General features: G+C 36.3%; 1 pseudogene; it reads right to left on the reverse strand.

Moving 5' to 3' along the window:
• Positions 1 to 629: 629 nt before the first annotated feature.
• LOC139705514 (thyroid receptor-interacting protein 11 pseudogene) lies at positions 630 to 2,483 on the reverse strand (annotated as a pseudogene).
• Positions 2,484 to 8,683: the final 6,200 nt, after the last annotated feature.

An 8,683-nucleotide genomic window follows, 5' to 3' on the forward strand; every position in this document is an offset into this window, starting at 1 on the left:
GGAAACTCTTGATTCATCTTTTATCTTAATTTACAAAAATAAAAAAAGATTAATTTTAAATACTCTTTTTGATAACCCAGAGAAGCGTTTAGATAAACAGTCCAGATTTTAATGATACATTCTTACAAATTAACTTTTCCATTGGAAATGATTGATGTATTAAGACTTTTGGTTTGACTCACACTTAACGTGTAGAAACAATTTTCCTTATGGACATATTTAACACCTAGAAAATTGAATTTAACCTGAAGTGACTTTGTAGCCAATTGAAATAGTTAAATGGATAGGTTTTGATTAAAGAATTTTGATAAAGAGAATCTTAGAATTGAACCACTAAATTTCATATTTGGGCTCTCCAAGTGTAATTTTGTTTTAGTAGTTGGACAGTGTTGAACAAAAAGTCCTGATAAAGAACTATTAAGCCTAGTTTGCTCATCTGGTCTCAAGGGTATGTTGGGGACACTTTTGGATCTTCCCACTCAAAATGGCTATATTTAATACCTAGAAAATTGAATTTAACCTGAAGTGACTTTGTAGCCAATTGAAATAGTTAAATGGATACTAACAAATAATCCTTGTTCTCTTTCCATACTGAAGGTCTGGAGTTGCTGCTGGAGGTCAAGGACATCCTAAGTATATGAAACTGGAGACATTCTAGCACAAAGAGCTCGTCTTTCCACGTCTTTCTGCTGGATAATTTGAGTGAGTTTCTCAACCTCATCTTTAGACAGCTGATCGATCTGTTTGGTTAAAGATACATTCTTTGAATTACAAAGTTGAATCTCAAGTATTCGTTCTTTGATTCTTTTCACAAATTTTTCCATTTTGGCTTTACATATGGCATGGTTTTCACTCCCATTTTCTATATTAAGGCTTTTCACTTTTGTTTCTGGAAAACTATCAGCATTCTCTGTTTGAATGTCCTGTCTCTCTTCATGCCCCTGGGCTTTTATTTGTTCCATGGTTTTCTGCAAATTCTTAATTTCCTTGTCTTTTTTAAAAAACAGTTGGGTATGTGCAGCCTTCATCTGCTCATACTGGTATTTAAATTTATCCATTTCCTCCTTCTGCTCCTGTAGAGACTGAAGTAGTTGCATTTGACTCTGGTTTTGATTGTCACTGACCTTTTGATGATGTGTAACTTCCTCTTCCAGAGGATTCTTGATGACATTCAGTTGAGATACCTCAGATTCTAGTTCTGTGATACTATCGAGGGTTTGAGGCTCAGCCACAGCTCCAACTCGATTCCGCTGTTCCCTAAGTCTTTCCAATTCTTCTTGCAGATGTCTGTTTTCTTCTTTCGTGGAGCTAAGACTTCTGTCTTTTGCCTCTATGGTCTGCCTTAAAGTTTCATTTTGATTTAAGGCCTGAGAACACTTATCTAAATCCTTTTGCAGTGCTGAACTTTCTTGTTTGAGTTGGCCAATAAAAACTTCTTTCTCATTTATAAGTTGCATCAATTGCTTCTGTTCTTCTAAACAAGATGTCAATATTTCCTTAGTTTCTTTTTGATCAGTAGCCATTTGCTCAATATTCTTCTTGAGTCCTGCTATTTCAAAGTCTTTCTCTTGACTGAGTTGCACTACACGCTCCTGTTCTAGCTGTAAGGCAGAGGTATTCCAATTACATACATTTGAGAGTTCCTGAATAGTCTGCCTGTAATTGTTTGCCTCTTCCAACAGTCTCTTTTTGGCCTGACACAGTTCTACTTGTATCTGTTCTTTCTCTCTTTTCAGCGTCTCCATAATAGTGTCTTTTTCTAGAGAAATTTGGTTGTTACCAGCAATAGATTCTTCCAACTGATGCCTTACATCTTCACATGCTGAAATCAACTTGTCATTTTCCATTTTCAGATCAAAAGCAACTTTCTTTAAATTTTCATTGAGCTGTTCTACTTCTGCAAGATTTTGCTTCAAGTTTGTAATTTCGACTTCCCCTTCTTTAAGCAAGTCATCCTTAAAATGAGAGTCTTCATTAACAGCATGTCTTAACTCGTTCCGAACTCTACATAGTTCCTCTTCCTTTTGGCTAATGTATTCCTTAAGTTCCAGGTTTTCCTGCTGGATGTTTAAACTACTTTTTTGTGACTGACGTAGCTGACCTACTAAATCTTTGACTTTAACTTCAAGCTTCTGCTTGGTTAAATGCAAATCACAGAGGCTCAGTGCACTCTCAGTTAACTTTTCTTTCTGTACGTGCAACTCTTTAGTCATGTCCATTTTATCCTCCTCAAGTTGATGAACTCTCTCTTTTTCATCATCCAGATCTTGTTTCAACTTTTTGATTAGACCATCTCCTTCATTTTGCTGTTTTGATAGCTCATCTATTATCCAATTCATGTGCTTTGTGGCTTCCCGGTGTTCATTGTACAGATATTCTAACTGAGCTATCAGCATTTCCTTTTCGTTAATACTCTCGTACAGCTCTTGCTCCTTAGCCTCCAAGTTCAGTGTTAAGTCTTGTATTTGTGCATTCAAATACATGTCTGTTGAAGCCATACTTTTAATGACTTCATATTCCCAGCTCAGTTTGAAGGCTAGACCTCTAAACCACGAAAACATTGCTAGAGCTTCAGAGAGCCCTCAGCTGTGCTCCAAAAACCGCTCTATGACCATCCACCTTCCAGCTGAATGTCCTGGAGCTTTGCAGGGGTCAATTATGACCAAAGCATTCAGAATTCCGGGGAGTGCAGGGTTCCTGCCCCCTTGGCACTCTGCCTTAAAGGTAGAGGCCTGGCCTGGACTTTGACTAGAAACTTGCCACCAGGGTCTCAGTCCCCCCTGTGGGGCCTCTGCTCCCTCCCTGGACTTTCAGCCCTCTGATTGGGTGACTTCTCCCTCAGAGTTAGTGACTCCCCCAGCTCCAGCTGGTCCTGCCACCTCCATGCTGGCCGCCAGAACACCCCCATCTGAGAGACTTTACCCTGTCTTGGAGGCCTGAAGTTGAAGTTCTGTCCTCAAGGACTCAAGTTTTCTATGAAATCTAATCTGTTGGTGATGTTTTTTTTTGTTGTTGTTTTTTAATATATGACTGCGGAATGCATTACAATTCTTATTATACACATACAGCACAATTTTCTACATCTCTGGTTTTATACAAAGTTTTTGCACATACATGTACTTTGTATAATAATGATCATCACATTCCACCATCATTTATAATCCCACGCCCCCTCCCTTCTTTTCCCACCCTCTCTGGCCAATCTAGAGTTCCTTTATTCCTCCCATGCTCCCTCTCCCTATCCCATTATGAATCAGCCTCCTTATATCAAAAGAAACATTTGGCATTTGTTTTTTTTTGGATTGGCTAACTTCACTTAGCATTATCTTCTCTAACTCCATCCATTTACCTTCAAATGCCATGATTTATTCTCCTTTATTGCTGAGTAATATTCCATTGTGTATATATGTCACATTTTTTTAAAATCCATTCATCCATTTAAGGGCATCTAGGTTGGTTCCACAGTTGAGCTATTGTGATGTGTGATTTGTGTCTTTCATTTTCATGAGTTCTGACTGGTTTCTTTTCAATATTTCTATTTCTTTATTGAAGTGGTCTTTGATCTCCAATATTAGCTTTCTTCATTCATTGGTTAGATCTTCTTTTAGTTTAACATTTTTAATAATCATTTTTATAACCTTTGAAATTTCATCTACTTCCATATCTGTGGGATCCTTTGTTGGGAGATTCTGAATTTTGGAGGAGATTTCTTGGCCTATTTCCTCATGTTTTCTGAGGTCTTGGTTGGACTTGTGCATCAGTTTAGATAGATTCTCCTTCCTCTTTTAAGTCCTCTTGTGGATAGTTATCTTTTTTGCTTTATGAGTAGATATCCAATGTGCAACCTGAGATGCCCCTCTGATTGTTCCTCCTTGAGACCTGTTTTTTTTGTTTTTGGGTTTTGTTTTTTGGTTTGAGAGTTTTGTTTCCCCAATTCTCTGCCCTTGAAGTAATGTGAAGGCTCAGGTAGGGCTAGATCATCATGTGTGGAGTGAGATTTGCTGTTACTTACTTGGCAGAGTTGTGAGTATTGCTCCACAGTGAGATCTCGACTCTATGATCTTGAAATGTCCCGATCACTTTCCAGTCCCTCTTACAGGAAGTGGGAGCCAGGAATAGCACTACTGTTAACAACAGTTGTACAGTGTCTGCTGTCCACTTTGACATCTATAGCAATAATTGCCACCTATATAGGAATGTTGAGGTGAGCATCAGTATCATCAATACCAAAAATAAAAAATCATGAACTCAATCAAGAATTAAACAGCAGGTGTCTACTATGTCGTGTATTCTATCAATAATCACAACAACATGAATGGGGTATGAATTACATTAACTATCTAATTCTATTAGACAGTTGAAATTTCTTAAGTAAAGAGAAAATAGGGTAGGAAGGCAAGAAAAGTTTGAAATATGTTAAGTAAACAAAAGAGAATCAGGAGATAGGTAGCTGATGTTGACTATAAAGAATGAATTACCAAAAAAAATTAACTAAAAGTAATTAAAAGACAAAAGAGGAGAGAGGGAGCATGAAAATTTGGTATTGGGGTGGAGAGAAACTAAAGAAGTGGGATTAAGGACAAAAACCAATATAGAAACAAACAAGCAAATGTAAGATCAAAACAGTTCAAACCTGTATATAATTATATCCCACCTAAGTCAAAACAAAACAAGGCTAAATCATAAACAGATGCAAAAGAAAGCAATTAAATGAAAGTAAAATTACATAAATATATATTTTTTCTAACCTATCCACACAGTGAGAATACACACACACACACACACACACACACACCCCTCAAAAATTGCAGAATAAAAAGAAATAACAAATAAATAAAATATAATAATTAGCCAACCACAGGAATATGGTTTATTTATCCCAGGTTATTAAGGAAAATGTGTATTATATGGTATAAACTATGTAATTTCTAATACACACATCACAATTTAGGCAAATAAGTTCAAGAACTCCAAACTCTCTGAAAGTTCATGCATTCTTTGAATCTGAATTTAAAATATAGCACTCTTCATTAGGGTAGGCACTAGATTGACACAAATAAAATATGAAAGTCAAGTATAAATACATATGGAAAAAAGAATTTATAAAAATACATATAACCAATAGTATGAACTCATTGAATGAGTTAAGAGAAAAAATAGATTATGAAACATCATAAATAATATATCTACTTATGTTTTTGACAAAGTAGCTATGGTTGAGTTTCAAAGAGCTGGAAATATTTAGCCATGTCCAAATCAAGCACTGTTTTCTCTTGGCTAATTATTCCCGGTTCTTCTCTAATAACTTATGTGGCTTAAGTTCAAGCACTTTCACCATCTTACTCACATCTCTTTGGATATATTCTGCCTTAACATAATCCTATAGAAGATGAATATTAACAAATGATAGTTGAAGAATAGCCCGATTGGCTACTTATAGAAGAGGCCCATTCTGTTTTGTAATGGGGATGCCGCTTTGTAATAGTACAGCCTAAATTGAGAAGTGCTTTGTACTGTAGTCATATTGTATTGCTCACTCATATTAAATTCATTCTCCTAATCTGAGAGATCGCATTGGCATACACAGGTTACACTCCAGCATATGCTGGAACATGGAACTCTTACTGCCATTTCATAACATATTCCTACTTGCTCATCCTGGACCTTATGGAATAGTGAATAGAATATGACACTGAGAATAAAATTTGGTTTAGGATAGTGAATATTTTAAGTTGAAACTAAATATGTTCTACATGGGAAAATAAATTTTGAGGATATTTTCATTATTATGTATGTTCTTTCTACCATATCTTCAAAAACAGAGAGTATATTCTTCAAAAAAACGAATTATACTTAGGAGGCTGAGTCAGTAGGAGTCCATGTTCCAGAAAAAAGTAAAAAGGAAAATGGAGATGGGAATGTATTACTAGTAGAGCATTCTTGGGTTCTATGATTAGTACCACAAACCACCATCAGCACAACAACAAACAACAACGGAAGAAAAAAGCATAATTCTAAGAGTTCGTATTTATTGAGACTTTACAGTGAGCCACAGTAACACTGTGAAGTAGATCACAAATGTAATTTAGAGATTATTTTAGATTACTTAGATTAATAAATAATTTAGATTATTTTAGGAACTGATTATTTGCTGTGATTCTGACTTAAAGAATTTTTTAAATTTATTTTTTTTATTTGTTCTAAGTAGTTATACATGACAGTAGAATGCATTTTGAACATCACACATAAGTGGAGTATAACTTCTCGTTCTTCTGGTTGTACATTATGTAGAATTATACAAGCCATGTAATCATATATGCACATATGGTAATAATGTCTGATTCATTCTACTATCCTTCCTACCTCACCTCACTCACCTCTGTTCAATCCAAAGTTCCTCTGTGCTTCCCTACCCTACTCCCTTATTGTGGGTTAGCATCCACATATCAGAAAACATTCAGCTTTTGGTTCCTTGGAATTGGCTTATTTCACTTACTATGATATGGTCCAGCTCCATCTATTTACTAGCAAATGCCATAATTTCATTCTTGTTTAAGGCTGAATAAACAAGATTTTATTCTAAAATATATACCACATTTTCTTTATCCATTCATCTACTGAAGGACATCTAGGTTGTTTCCACAATTTAGCTATTGTGAATTGTGCTGCTATAAACATTGATGTGGCTGTATCCCTGTAGTATGCTGATTTTAAGTCCTTTGGGTATAGACCAAGGAGAGGGATAGCTGGGGCAAATGGTGGTTTCATTCTCAATTTTTCAAAAATCTCCATACTGTTGTTTTTCATATTCGCTGCAGCAATTTGCAGTCCTGCCAGCAATGTATTAGTGTACCTTTTTCCCCACATTCTCAACAACACTTATTATTGTTTGTATGCATAATAGTTGACATTCTGACTGGAGTGAGATGAAGTCATAGAGTAGTTTTGATTTGCATTTCTCTAATTGCTAGTGATGATGAACATTTTTTCATATATTTGTTGATTGATAGTATATCATTTTCTGAGAAGTGTCTCTTCGGGTCCTTGGCCTATTTGTTGACCAGGTTACTTGTTTTTTTGGTGTTTAGCTTTTTGAGTTCTTTACATACCCTAGAGATTACTGTTCTATCTGATGTTTGAAGGGTAAAGATTTGCTTCCAAGATGTAGGCTGTCTATTCATCTTACAGATTGTTTTTTTTTTTTTTTTGCTGAGAAGACATTTTAGTTTGAGTCCATCCCATTTATTGATACATGATTTTAATTCTTGTGCTATAGGAGTCTTATTAAGAAGTTGGGGCCTAATCCCACATGATAAAGATTAGGGCATATTGAGAGAGGGGGGGGTGTTATTTCGTTTTGTTGCATATGGATTTCCAGTTTTCCCAGCACCATTTGTTGAAGAGGCTATCTTTTCTCCATTGCATGTCCTTGGCACCTTTTTATAAGAAAGGAAAGCTCATAGAAGATATAGACATGTTCATTATTACACAACTAATCATTGGTTGGAAAATAATCAAAGTTCTGTCTCACCTAATCCTGTATTTCTTTCTTCCTGTCTGTTTTTGTTATTGAAATGCAGAATATAAAGGTCCAAAGAGGCCACAGATTCATCAAAGTGATTTATTTTTCTATACCACCTAGAGAATAGTAGATAGGAAAGAAGGAAAGAGGAAAGGAAGGAAGGAAGGAAGGAAGGAAGGAAGGAAGGAAGGAAGGAAGGAAGGAAGAGGAAACAGTCTTGGACATTAGTTTTCCCACCACTGGAGGATTAGTGTTTGGGGCCATGCTGTGGGGAAAGTATGCATTTGGAGACTTGGATGTATGTTTGTGGGCAAAAGCCTGGGGAGCCAGCTGCCTCCTGCAGCCCCTGCCATGGAGCCTACACTACCCCTTGCTTCTGGAGCCATGATAGTCTAAACACCAAGAGAATTCACCTTTGTGAGGAAAGGGCTAAAACAATGTTGTTGCCAGAGAGAGCACTTTTTTTTCATTGATTTAAAAAAAATGGCAACGGAAAGCTTTACAATTCTCATTACATGTGTACAGCACAATTTTTCGTATCTCTGGTTGTATATACAGTATGTTGACATGACCAATTCATGTCTTTATACATGTAATTTGGATGATGATGTCTATCACATTCCACCATCCTTGCTAATCCCCTTCCTCCTCCTTTACCCTCCCACCCTTCTGCCTTATCTAGAATTCACCAATTCCTTCTCTAGCTCCCCCTCCCTACCTCACTATGAGTCAGCCTCCTTATATCAGAGAAAATATTTGGCAGTTGATTTTTTGGGATTGGCTAACTTCACTTAGCATTATCATCTCCAACTCCATGCATTTATCTGCAAATGCCATGATTTTATTCTCTTTTATTGCTGAGTAAAATTCCATTGTGTGTATATGCCACTTTTTTTATCCATTTATCCACTGAAGGGCATCTAGGTTGGCTCCACAGTTTAGCTATTGTGAATTGTGCTGCTATAAACATTGATGCGGTTTTGTCCCTGTAGTGTGCTGATTTTAAGTCTTTTGGGTATAAATCAAGGAGAAAGAGAGCTGGGTCAAATGATGGTTTCATTTCCAGATTTCCAAGGAATCTCCATACTGCTTTCCAAATTGACTGCACCAATTTGCAGTCCCAACAACAATGTATGAGTGTATCTTTTCCCCCACATCCTT

This window comes from Marmota flaviventris, chromosome 4 (genome assembly GCF_047511675.1).
Source record: "Marmota flaviventris isolate mMarFla1 chromosome 4, mMarFla1.hap1, whole genome shotgun sequence".
Lineage (NCBI taxonomy): Eukaryota > Metazoa > Chordata > Mammalia > Rodentia > Sciuridae > Marmota > Marmota flaviventris.